This window comes from Bacillus rossius, chromosome 3 (assembly GCF_032445375.1).
Source record: "Bacillus rossius redtenbacheri isolate Brsri chromosome 3, Brsri_v3, whole genome shotgun sequence".
NCBI classification, from domain to species: domain Eukaryota; kingdom Metazoa; phylum Arthropoda; class Insecta; order Phasmatodea; family Bacillidae; genus Bacillus; species Bacillus rossius.
Genome location: NC_086332.1, coordinates 129,461,759 through 129,476,155, shown reverse-complemented (window position 1 = coordinate 129,476,155; position 14,397 = coordinate 129,461,759). Strand labels below are relative to the sequence as shown.

The following is a 14,397-nucleotide window of genomic DNA, read 5'->3' as shown; positions in this document are numbered from 1 at the left end:
AATAACTTAAATTTCGCTGATGAAATATGTATTAAATTCTATTTAAGTAATGGTTTCAATTTGTAAAAGCTCAGTTTGAGTCTAACATTAATCACAGAGGTTACAATCGATCCTGGTTTGTTATCTACAGCTCAATCGGAAGGAAGCCGCTGTAGATACTGTAGCAAGGATTTTGACACGAGAAGGATCGTTGTGTTGAAAACCCACTACGCAAAATGTTAAGCTGTAATCGGTGTAGCAGGTTGTTAACACGAATTGACAGCTTAAAAAGACATGGTAGAACATGTTAAGCCAAGCCCACTTACGGGATAAAGGACATCGATAAAGACACTACACTAAGGAAAAGTGTGCTGGTTGATGTAAATAATATTCATTTTCCTGAGCGTGATGGTATTAGATCACCCGATCGTGTCGAAGAACATAAATTTAAGGACGCTGATGGCTTCGGCAAGACTGAAACTAATGGAAGTATCAACACCGTGCCCATATTCAGTAGATCCTCCATACTTTGGGATAATGATGGACACTTAGAAATTAAGTTTTTAAACGATAAAGAAGCTCCAACATCATCAATGATTTCGAGTTCTTACAGTAATTCGGGTGAAGATTGTGCCATTGCAGCATTCAGCTGGGCGTACACTCGTTTTTGCTTAACTCTTTGTGTGTTGTTCTTTTTTGTTTCGGCAAACTGAACGCTGGTTTATTTTTTTTTTTTAAGAATTTCTGTTATGGGGGTAATTTATTTGTAATTTTGTCTTTAAGTGAAGGTATGTTTTGTTCTGACAATTTGTATTGTATTTTATTATCACATAATTATTATCCAATTTAAGTGCATCAAGAATCAAAGAAAAGAACTCTGAACAAATTTAATTATTTTAAAGTTTAATTAATAATTATATTTTCGTCAAGGCAGTGTGCTATTCAGTTTTCGGAACTATTCTTTAAATTGTGCATTTGTAACTATGTTTGGCTAACTGTGTTATGCCATCTATGGTCACTTCCTTCTTCTTGGTGACCATCATGTGAAAAACTGTATTAATTTTCTGCTCTTAATTTATCCACCGCATCCATGCGGTAGTTTCAAGTTTGGGTAGCCGCCAATTGGCGGCCCACGAGTCATGGATCTGGAGTGCTTCCCTATGCCGGCCATGCTATGAACTACTTGTAACCCTTGTTTGGAGTAGAGGATGTTCTCCTCTCTTTTCTGACGGCTACGGGATTCACTCACTCATGAATTCAGGAAAGTGATTCTTCGTTTTCATACTTCGCATGAAGCATGTGTTCGGCAATAAATGTGGACAACCTACCTAAATTCATTTTATAAATTTTTCATCGTTGTTTTTATTTTGTTTTGCTAACATAAATTTATGAATTAAAGTAACGTTAATAATTTATTTAATGTTTTGGGGCCCCATATTTTTTTTTTAAATTTAAGTAACAAATGTAACAAGTAACAAATGTAACTCATGATATTCTATTTAATGTTTATGAAGTTTTATAAATAACTAAGTAATACCCCATACAGCACACAATGTTTCAGTAACATGTCTGTGATATTGCAGTAACATTACTATGTTTCGAATAGATTACATTTCATCTGTCATGTTTCTGGAATATTTCATAAACATTTCATTGGACACATAGTACTCATGTCTATAAATGAAGTTTCAGATACATTTCAGCAAGATTCCTTTGGCAATATTACATTGTGGTTGATTCTGAAATGTATCTGAGACATTATATTGAAACTTCCCATCATGCTTGTTGGCACTGAAGTTTAGAAATCTTTGTCTTTGTGTATTATTTCTTGTTTTGGCGCCACTTGGATTTTTATATGTGCTGAATAAATTGTAAGTTTGAACATTATATATTTAATGTTAGTGTCCTATTTTTTGTATTTACTTTCGCACTTAAGCAAGTATAGAAACAATCTTTTATGTGTATAGCTGTACGTTAAAAGATAAGAATATTGTGGAATATCTTTGTTAGTCTTGTGGGCTTATGCTCAAACATTCCCGTGCAATATTTATATGTGCGCTGTTTTCAGTCTGATTTTTAATTTATGTGATGCATTAACAGGATTTTCGCGATTTAATAAAATTGCTAAAGCATCTAACAAGTTTTCTACTTTCTGTAGCTATGCCGCTATATGGTCGTTGACTAAAACATGAATACTAATTAATGTATGGGTTAGTCCCTTTAAAGTTATCTTTAGTTAAAAATTACACAAATATAGGCTAATAGGTTCCTAAATATTTTGGTTTTAATAGTATTTGCTTAAACCAAATTATTTTATTCAGTTCTCACCTTCGGGCTTTTATAATATACTTAATTAAATATATTGCATAACCTATATGTAGTTAAGGGTAATTTATGTTTATTTACTGTGCACAACACAAATTAACTATGTTGTATTTATTTTAATATAAATATTGAAGTGTTTATTTTGAAATACTTTACAATTCTGCTGGATAAGTAATTATTTTTATTGTTTTCTGCAATCTGTAGTACTTACTTCGTATGTTGTAGGCCTACGTACAACTATTAATGGAAATTTCATAAGGCCTGCTATTATATCTGGCTTGTCATAAATGTAATTTATTGTAAGTGAATATACTAGGCCTACACATATACCAAATTGCGTTGTTTCATTAATTGCCTTTTCGTTTAATAAAGTTATTTCTGCAATCTGGCCTTCATGTTATTGGTGGGCTGGGATTACAGTGCAAAATAATTGAAATAAATTTTACCATTTCCCGCAGAGAAGGTACAAGTCTTCGAGTTGTGTTGTACTAAGCATATGCATCATTGGTATTTCTATTTAAATTAGTTTTTCTTTTGCTAAATTTAGTAGTAACAAATTATGTTTGATTTGGAGAGTTTGACAAAACCTTATTTCATCCATTATATGATACTATAGGAAACACATTTAATGATGATTTATTAGATTACATGTGTATAGTTACATAGTGGTAGCAATTTAAATAATGAAAATAAACATAAAATGTGCACTGCAAAGGATAATATTGAGAATTGGCTCTAAAAATTACTAGAAATTTTGGAGAACCTTATGTCGGTAGTCCTCGTACTTCTCTGGTACCATACCTGAAGTTAAAAATTTTTAGTTTTCCTTATTTTAGGACATTTAAAAGGTGTGATGCATAATATGAACTATTATCAGAAATTTTGATAGCTCTACAATGTTAATATCAATAGTTTTATGCCTAGCCCGCTGTTGGTCGCGCTGAGCTTTTCCCTCACACCTTGTTAAGATATGTGTTAATTTTTTTTTATATAGTATTCCCTCCCACTCTATTCCATTTTACAATACCACCGGTATCGCAAAATAATAGAATTGACCGAGTGGGATATTATTCTAGTTGATGATACCGTGAAAATATACATTGAATAATCTCACTTTCAAATAAATAAATTCCAGTATCGCAAAATAGAATTGACCGGGTGGGACAGTATTCTACTTGATGATGCCATGAATATATATATCTTTATTAGATACTGAATTAACCTTCAGACAATGTAGTAGGCCCTACTCCTTTGAGTATTATCAGATTTTCCCACATGTTTCCTCTTCAAGTAATTATTACAATTTAATCTAGAGATTAATGTTGCAATTTTGCCAGTGAATTCTAACCTGAGAGTATTCTAATTAAAATATAGGGTTAGACACAAAAATTATGTTTCAAGGTTGAATAGTTTTTGCGATACAGCACTTTTCATCTTGTAAAAGGCACCTATGATGTCATCTTGAAAAAACTATATTTCCCAGTGCCACAGGAAATTAGAATTTTTCTATATTATTCAGCCAAATTAAATTTATAAAACTTTTGTATCAATTTTTTGGGGTTTTACTATTATTTTTTGTATATTGACCCATTAATGTTCAATGCTTCTTATAGGAAAACTTAATTGCATAAGTACCTACAGCTCATTTTTCATTAGTATATAAATATGTACTTTTTTGAACCTTAGGTTGTATACATTAAATTGAGCCCTCCTCAGGCAAAGTGTATCATTCCACCATAGGTAAAATACTGTAATATTGTATCTGTGTTGTCACCTATTGTATTAACATTTAAGTAATGGAAAGCCACCGAGTGTTTTTTTTCCCAACTAATCCGATAATTCATTGTATTTTGTGTGCAGTATATCAGTATGGGGAAAAGAAAACACAAAACACCACTAAGTTACAGCAGAAGGCATTCAAGGAGGCTTGTTCAGCAGATTACAGAAGAAGAACTGGGATGTATTCAGGCAACAGCAGGATTGCAACTTTCAAGAGCAGAATTCAGTTCAGCAGGGAGTAGCACTGGCAGCAATAGTCCTACTAATAGTGTAGCACAAAGTTGTATTAATACTGCAACAAATGCAGAGGTAGTAGGTCTGAGCCAAGATACATATTGTAATGTGGGTGACAGTTTTAGTGCTACCATCCATTCGTCTGAATTTTATAATGATAACTTCGAAGAATCTTGTTTTGTATTGAACTCCAGTTCTAGTGATGATTATGGTGTTGGTGGTTGTGGCAGTGATACTGAACACCAGTTTGTAGGTGACTTTGAAAATGAAGAAAATTATGGTATAAGAAAAGAAATAGCATCATGGGCACTTCAGTTTAATATTGCACACAATGCACTAAATGGTCTTTTAGCGATACTGCACAAACATACACATTTTTCTTTACCAAAAGATTCACGAACTCTTCTGAAAACTCCACGAAACACTGACGTTATTGGTATACAAGGTGGTCAGTATTGTCACTTTGGACTAATGCATGCATTGGAATCAATAGCCAGAAACAAAAAAAACATGTCGAAGTTGTTGCCAGCTGAAATTAATTTATTAGTAAATATAGATGGGCTTCCACTATCTAAATCATCTTCGAAATCTCTTTGGCCAATTCTTTGCAGTGATTTAAATTCACCGTTGGTGTATGTTGTAGGAGCATATTATGGAAACAGCAAACCAGGGAATGCAAATGAATTTTTGCAGCATTTTGTAAATGATATTAGTGATGCAGTTACGAAAGGATTCAGTTTTGAAGAAAACAACATATCAGTAAAACTGGCAGGTCTTGTTTGTGATGCTCCTGCAAAGGCATTTGTCCTATCAGTTAAAAATCACAATGGTTATAACAGTTGTACAAAATGTGTTGCTGAAGGAACATACATTGAGAATCGTGTGTGTTTTCCGAAAGAAATAATCAAGGATTTGAGAACAGATGAGAAGTTTGCAATGAATGTGTATGAAGATTATCATCTTGGAGAAACTATACTTGGGTCAATTCCTAATTTTGGTTTAGTTTCAGGTGTCCCATTAGATTACATGCACCTTATTTGTTTGGGAGTTGTGCGGAAACTTATTTATCTTTGGATTGGAGGACCCCTCTCTGTTCGATTAAATGGAAATGCAATAAAATATATTTCAAACATGTCTATGTCCTTGCAAAACACTGTACCTATTGAATTTGTTAGGAAACCAAGACCATTAGCTGAAGTTAAAAATTGGAAAGCCACTGAATTTAGGCAGTTTTTATTGTACACTGGTCCATTATTGTTGAAAGATGTTCTGAGAGCTGACATGTATTTGAACTTTTTGACATTGCATGTATCAATAACAATACTTGCAAGTCCTACATTATCACAGCACAGGAATTATATTGACTATGCAGAGAGTCTATTAAAACATTTTGTGACCTCTTTTGAGGTGATCTATGGTGAGGAATAAGTTTCACACAATGTGCATAACCTTCTGCATATTTGTGAAGATGTGAAACATTATGGTTCAGTAGATAAGTTCAGTGCTTTTAAATTTGAGAACTATATGTCTAGTATCAAGAAATTGCTCAGAAAAAATGAAAAGCCACTTGAACAACTAACGAAACGATTTAGAGAAAGACAATTGATTGAATGGTTTCCAAAAGAGAAAAAATCTTTTGGTTTTTGTATGCCACATAACAGAGGGCCAATAGTTGATGAACTTGTTGGCATGTGTAGTAAACAGTACAGGAAGTTGGTGAATGAGTTGTTTGAATTGGATTCTAGTGATAAAAAAAACAGTTGTTGTCTTTTAAAAGACAACACAATAGTTTCTGTGGTAAATTTTGTGGAATGTGTAAATGGTAATATTTACATAATTGGTGAAAAATGTGTCTCATTGGATAACCTTTTTTCCTCACCTTGTGTCTCACAAAATTTGAATATACATGTTGTGAAGAATGAAGGTAAACTGCATTACTGGCATGCAAATGAATTGACAGGAAAGTTATGGAAGATGCCATATAAAGATAACTTTGTTGTGTTTCCTGTTATTCATACATGGTAATTATTGTTATTTTATCATGTTCTGCAGGATTCTATTTTGTGAGAAAATGTACAAAATAATAGAGTTTGAGGATGGATTACAATTGGTTCCAATAGCTTGGCTAAATGATGATTCTACTCATTGTGCATGGCCAAACTACACGAATCAGCTGAAGATAAACAAGGCCATTACTAGTATAGAAAACACAGATGCTTCCTGGAAATTGCACAAAGTTGTGCGAATATTTGGTTCAGCAGGTAAGTTAATACTTATATATTAGGCTCTTAAAAAAACTTGTTTAGGCCTACCTTAATAATTGTTTCATTTAATATGTGGAGTGTAAATTTTTGTTTACAATTTTTATTTATTCACAGATACGTACGTTAGAGGCGTAGAAAAATTAAAGCTGGCGGAGATGATTTCCGATGTAGAAAGTTCGTTTTCTGAAGGTGGTGGCAGTCGTACAAAAGTACGACAAAAAAGGGAAAAAAGGTCATATTCAAGCTCAGATGAATCTGAAAATGAACCTGCTTCTGTACAACTGCCTGTACTGCCGAAACCACCTCAGTTTGAAAATACTGATAATGTATTTCCATCAACTTCAACTGCCATCAGTGGTCTAAATGTGAATTCACAAGAGCACTCGCCAAAAAATGGGATGGCAAAAGTAAATGCAAATACTGATTTATCAACAGGTATGTTAGTATTTACAGGCACATTGTCTTTATATAACTTACAGCTCTTGTTATTTGAATTAAATAATTTACTTTTCACTTCTTTTTCAGAATTTCAGAAACATGTATTGAAAAAGTTAAATCAACTACTGAATGCAATGAGTCAAATGGAAGAAAGAATTAAGAACATTGAGAGTTCTTTGACTACAAAAGATGACAATGAAGTCACTATGGACACTGTTGATTTACAGTTACCATGCGTTACTATTGAAAAGTTTATAGAGTTTGACACATCTCTTTGCGAACAAGGACACTTGAAGAAAGTGGTGAGTAAACATTCTCACGAATTATGCTGTGTAGTTGTTTGGACATATTTTTTTAATGTCTGAAGTTAATTTTAAATTTATCTTGGTTTGTTGCATTACAGGTAAACATCCTCAAGCACGTTGGAGGTGGTAATGTACATGACATCATAATAAATTTGATGAAGAGATTAATGGAGGATGAAGTGGCAGAACAGTTCAGCTGGGTTGGTGCAAAGGGCAAAAAACCATTCAAGGATTTGAAAGCACGGTTCCTGATTTTAGGTAAATTATATTTTAAAGGACTCTTAAATAGTTATAACCACTGTGATAATACTGGATACTTAATTTGTTTAATTTCTGTTTACTTTTATTTCATTTTTGACTGAGCTTTAGAATAAACAAAGCATATATGATGAATAAATATTCTTATTGGCTGCCATTCGCTAGACACAGTGAACAATCGAGAAATACATTCTTACTAGCTCAATATGCTGGGTGCTTCTGTGAAATGGGGAATAACTCTGCATACATGTTCTTCATGTAAAAATAAGACAAAAACATGTTTTTCACTTTTCATCTAAAATTAGTGTTAAAACCTTCTTTTCCCAAAATATCAGAAACATAACTGATACAAACAAAAAAAAAACAATATTTCAGCATTGCTTCATATTATAGAGGGTTCATAAAATCAACAGCAAATGCTGGTTGATACCTTCCACCTTTATGGAAATAGCAGGGGTGGCTACCCTCTAAATGCATAGCCCTACAACTTTTTTAGCATCAAGATTATCAAACATTTGGAAATGGTTTATTGGTTAAGGTTATCTGTCAAACAAAAAAGGTACTCGTGTTGTAACTGTGTAGGACCTACCGTTTTCTTTCAAATGAAGCTTAGGCTGCAGCAATGGAGTGCCATTAACAAATGATTAATTATGGTATTATGACTTAAAAAAGGTTACCACCTAATGCAATACATTACATTAATAAGGTGTTACATGTTTGTTCCTGAACATTCTGTGACACCTGGCATAGTCATTAATGTTTAATATATACAGTGCTGCTAAGTGATGTAGGCAAACATTACATAAAATGTTCAATAAGTGACTTTTTAACTTGACCTAGCAGTGTTCTGTACATATGGGCTTGTATTGGCCCAATGTAATATAATGTATTTAATAAGTTTGCCTCAAATTGGTTCAGTGTTTGATGTCTTATAACTATTCATCTGGCAAGGAGAATTTTTAAATTGGTGAAATATCTTAGTAATTTTGTAGTTTTTACATTAATGTTAAATGACACTGAAGCACTTGGAGAATCAAAAGTTAAACAAAAATGGAATGTTTGATTTAACATGACTTTTAATGTAAAGTTTTGAAATCTTGAGTGAAGTTTAACAAATTTGCAGTACAATATTGCTTTATAACTTAATACATTTTATTTATATAGTTTAGATTTTTGTATGCAGTAGAATTTGGTTTTAAATTTGTCATTTTATTTTTCTTCAGAGACTCTGCTTGCTCATGGTAAGCAATCTACAGAAGTAGAAGTTGGACATGTGGTGGCTAGATGGCTTGTGCAGGCAAAGCTAAGGCTGCAAAGAAAGAATGAGTGAGTTAAGTTATATATTTTAATCAACTTGAAATAATGGCATTGTTTGTGTAGAATATGATGCTCTTCTTTTATATAAATAATATTGCATTACATGCATCAATGCAACATTAAATATTAGTTACATTAGTGTTGAGTCCTTGGTTTCATGTTGAAAAAGATGTGCTTACATAAACAGCCCTACTTCAACTAAGTATAGTTTATAAGTAAATGTTAACTGAAGGTGACTTTTACGTTTCAGTAACAAAAACAAATGAACAAATTGGCTCATTAATGTTAGCTGAAATTGGGCTTACATTTTGTAACATTCGTAAATTTCGCGACAAAGTTAATTACCTTTCAGCAACAGCTTATGCTCTAGTTACACTCCTCCTGTTCTTGCATAAAAACATGGGCTGAATTGTAATGATGTAACATCACAGGCACTGTTCACACAGACATATTTTTATTAGGAAATCATTAGGATTTTAAAAATAAACTTAAGTTTTCTTTTAAAACTTTGCTTAAAATGTCATGGGCCTCTTTGCATTAACCAGACACCATTAAATTGATTATTAGGAATGTAAATAGCATGTTAAGAAATTCCCAGTGAAGAAGTATTCCTGCTTAATAAGTTTGAAAAAAAATGCATAGGTGGCAATACTCAATTTGTCCCTTTTAAGATGCTTTCAGTTTTGAAATTTATCATTGGCTTCAGAAACTTTTTAATATTCTGTTTGCATGTTATTTTAAAAATTAAATAATATAACAACTCAGTAACTACATGTTTTAAAATCTCACATACATGTCATAATTGACCTGCAACAAGTTAAAAATAATTGTTTTTTTTTTTCAGAAAAATCTCAAGAACACCTGCATGAGGCAGTTAAAAATTTCATGTTTTGTATGTATATAATATATATTTATGGTTTTTATTATTAAAGTATACTTATCAGACTATGTTGTTATTTGTTATTGAAAATACCCCTTTGCATCTTTGCCTCTATTGTTAAGTATTCAAATGGAAAGAACCTGGTTTGACCTGGTGTGGCTTTCTGATTATACTTGGTTCTTAACTTACTTCAGGTGCATTCTTGGCTGGTTTCATAACATAGATCATAGAAGTTACAATCCAAAACCCTATTGTCTGTTTGAATAAGTTTCTCTATTTCTAATGACTTAATTGTTGACGAGTTAGGCCAAACTAGCTACCTTCTATTTTGTACAAAGTATAACTCGCCATGCATATTATTTTAAAAATTTGTACTGCATATTACAAAATTATTTATATTATTTGTTTACAATAAATTTGTGATCTCATTTGAATCTAGTTTGTGTGGAAGTACTGTTGTGTTAATATTATTTTGTGCATTTACTTTGAAAATTTGGATTTTAGAGCCCCTATACACTATTACCATATTGTATTTGTTTTTTTATCCTAATTTAGTTAATTTGGTAGTGTTAAAATACAAATATAAAACCTAGCACAATCCATGAACTGTAGGTAGATTAACATGCTATCTATAGAAAAAATTAAGGAAACCAGAATTTTTATGGTCTGTTACTATTGTATCGTCAGCAAGTCACTGGCATCTAATGTTAGGGAAGCTGGATCAATTTGAGCTCTTGTCTGATACAATTGGTCTTTCAATTAGGGAAAGTGAAATCGCAATGGTATAAAGTATTTCTCATTGCACATTTGTTTCATTCCCATTTATATTCCACTACTACACCACCATCTCACTTCATTTAGGCTGGTCAGACAAGTTTTTTGTTTAGAGAGGACAGCCGATTCCAGTCCAGTCTCATTTATGTTGACCTTGTCTGAAATGGAAAACATTATGCTGATTATAAAGCTATATGATGAATTTGTATTAAGACTGCATTGTTTCATATTTAGACCATCTGAAAATTAGTATATGTGTGTTTAAGAAGAAAAAGACATTAATTATAACATAAAATTGTTACATGTCTTTTGAGAGTTTTCAAGCACACATTTTTTTTTTTTTTTGCAAATGTCCAAATCACAAGCACCAGCCATATATACTATAGCATTAAATATGTAAGGAGAAAAGTACATCACAATACGAGCACAGGTCAAGTCTCATGGCTGTTCATTATGTTAATACCTGTTTCCAGTGCAACATACAAGTAGGAATTTTCTATTATAATATGTTAGTGTATTGTATATAGGTATATTATTTTTTTTTATTTCTATAACATTTGTTTGAGGTTGAATGCAATTTTTTTCTTGTGTGTGTATTAAGTATTTTAAGTTAATGTAATACCACATGATTATCTAGACCACTGATACCGTACACAATAACAGTGTCGTGATTTTTGAGAATGTCAACATCTGAATGCAATAAATAGAAAACCACACCCAAATTCTCAAGACATTGTTCAAATACAGATAAAGACATCGATGTACAAGTGCTCATTTATGATACTCAAAAGCAAACTTGAAGTGGCCATAACACAATGGGTTGTGAAAATTATATTTTAAAATGCTCAGTAATCATGTCTCCTATGCAAGTGGGGTTTGGTTGTTATGGATTAAGTAAATATTAGCATACTTTCGATGCTGAGCTTAAGGAGATCACATACAGATAGCTTGGAGAGCCTCAATTTAATTTATTCATTACAAGATGACATTGTCATTGTATTTAATAATGGAAGCTTTGTGCATTATCTTGTCCCCTTTTCCCCATGTACTGATGTAGATGCATGCCTGCCTGCCACTATATCTCATTAACTTTCCCCATTAAAATAAAATGCAATGGACAGGAACCATGGACACCAGTGCTTTGCAAGCATACTGAAGACTTATTTAAATTTTACTTTCGTGACCATAATTTGTTTTAGAATAATAAAAGTTTGTAGCCTAAATTAATGTTGGGCTAGTCTGGTACACTGACCTGGGAAAATATCTGATGTCTAATTAGATGAATTAAATTATTTCTTTAACTTTGTTCATATATATGAACATATTTATATATTTAAATTTTGTTCAGTATGGTGGAGAATATGGTTTCATTAATTACATGAATTGTTGGATTTTGTCGGCATGCCTTTTTAATCTTATATATGATAGAAATTATAAGCAAATTTTTAATTGGTTTTTCAGCAATTGTACAAGCCAAATTATTTAGTAATATAATCAATTATCATTACATTAAAAATGACTAAAATTTACATTCTATGCCCTACCAGAGCACATCTTTAAAACAATCTCAAACAAAATAATATTACAATATCTATTTTTTTATATATATAATCCAAAAATGACACATTACTAAGGACAAAACTTGACGAAAACAAGAAGATACGAACAATATCATTCCAATCCACCGATTAACACTTTCTAAGGGAGTGGTCAAGGGGCATTAGGCACCAAGTGATCAAGAGGAAGTGTACGAGGGCATGCTGTGATGAATTGGAACACCACTGCACTTCACTGCAACTAGCTGACAAATGCAGCTGTAACATTATGGTATCTGTTAAAGTGCAATACTCTTTTAAATTATAAATATACCCTCAGTCATCCTAATTTCCAGAGGTATTTTGGGTTACATGATACATTTTATATGTATTTCAGAACATTTATGGAAATATTTCGGTTAAATGTTTCAGAAATATTGATGGGACATTAGTGGAAACATTTCAGAAACATTACCATTTGATGTTGCAGGGAGGTTTCATTGAAACATTTCAGAAACATTACCATTTGATGTTGCAGGGAGGTTTCATTGAAATATTTCACAGGGCGGACATTTTAACGTTTCTGAAATATATCCGAGATGTTTCAGGTAGGTTGCGATATGTTTCAAACATGTTACAATGTTTCAAAAGTTATATTTCTGAAACATATCTGAAACATTTTGTGCTGTATGGGACTGTAATACTCATAAAGTTTGTTTTAAATATCAAATATAAATGATGGTCAGAAAATGAGGTAGTTTCTATTTTTAAATATTACCCCCAAGTGAACCTAAAAGAAAATATTTCTTATAATTTTGTTAGCTGGTTGTTCAGTCGGCCTACCTTTGTGCCTATCTATTTTTTAACCTTGAGGTAAGACACCATTGAGCCTAAGGTTCAGGGCAACTTCCACTGCGAGCCTTTCTCGGAATGGTCAAACCTAACCAGGCTGGGAAAGGTTGGTAGAAAGTTTGGTAGCAGAAGCTGGTGGTTCTGGTGTTTTATCTTTGGGTGTTGTGTTGTGCATGCGTAGCTTTTTTTAGCTTGCATGTGTTGCTCCCTTGGAACTTTGCATGGCTTGGGGGTGACAGCAGTTTGGTAGTTCTTTTGGTGTTTTGTATTAATTTTTTTGTTCGTTATGGCTACCTTGATTCCCGAGTTTCTTCTTAAAGATGAATTGGCATTTGAATGTCAATTGCGTGGTGTTCTCTGTGAGGACACCACTCCTGCCGTTTTGCGGAAACGATTGCGCACGGCACTTCAGAGTAATTTGACTGTTGATTGTGACAAGTTGGTCAATTTGAATCCCAATGATGAATTTAATCTGTGTGCCAGTAAAATTTTGGTACTGCAGGAATTAGTGTCAAACTTGGATGATGAAAACTTCGTAAGCACCTTACCTCGTGTCAAAAACTGTTTGGCCCACTTAAACAGACGTGTCCAGTGCCTTTTGGACATTCATTCCCCTAAGTTGTCAGAGGTGCAGATTGCATCATTAGAAACTATACTGATTGAGATTCAAAAGTTAGGTGATATCCTCAATAAATCTGAAACTGAGTTTTCTCTTTTGTGTGACCTAACCCCTGTGTCATCTATTGCACAAGTGTGTTGGTAGGTTGGCTCTACCTACTTCCTTGCCTCAAATTCCAGATATTCCTCCTGTTCCAGGTCCTTCTAAACAGGATGTTGAACCTGCTTGTAGTATGACAGGTAACCTTGTCACGTTACCTAACCTAACCTATGTTTCTGCTAAACAGCCCGCTAGTGCTAACGCACACGTTGTTTTCAGTGGTGTACCAAGTACACATCAAGCAACAGCGCTGAGCAATAAAGTTTCATTTTCCAATGTGTTTGGAAAGTTAACCCACCCTTTAGAAAAAATGTTACAGGATTTCCCAGCTACCGATGGTCTGCATATACCTAAGTTTCTCCATTATCTTCAGCTCATTGTGAAGCTACGTCAAAGCAACTCCTTACATGAAGCTCAGTTGCTAGAGATTATTTACCCTTTTACCTTAGGTCCGTTGGCAGAGCGAACAAATTTGGCCATTTCTCAAAATCTTACCTTTGACAAGTACCATGAAGATATCCTGAGTTTTTTTATTCCCTCTAGGTTATTAACTCAGTTTCAGCTGAGCCATTTCAATCGATTACAAAAACCAGGTGAACCTCTTGCAGTTTATGTAAACGAAGTGAAGGAGGCAGCTGCCATTTTTCGTTAACAAGTCTCAGAGCAGGAAGTGATAAATACCATTTTAGATGGTTTGTCTCCTGAAGAGCGATCTAGACTTGTCTTTCTGTCTAAACCC

The 14,397-nt window shown here is 33.1% G+C and overlaps 1 protein-coding gene and 1 long non-coding RNA gene across 2 annotated transcripts in view; one reads left to right on the top strand and one right to left on the bottom strand.

Moving 5' to 3' along the window:
• Positions 1-14,397, bottom strand: part of LOC134531377 (pancreatic triacylglycerol lipase-like) — a 558,452-nt gene that overhangs the window by 17,781 nt on the left and 526,274 nt on the right. The gene's annotated exons all lie outside the window — the stretch shown is intronic.
• Positions 6,938-9,804, top strand: LOC134531243 (uncharacterized). The gene is made up of 5 exons (XR_010074972.1): positions 6,938-7,016; positions 7,107-7,321; positions 7,423-7,582; positions 8,806-8,908; positions 9,744-9,804. It is a non-coding gene; the product is annotated as an uncharacterized LOC134531243 (long non-coding RNA).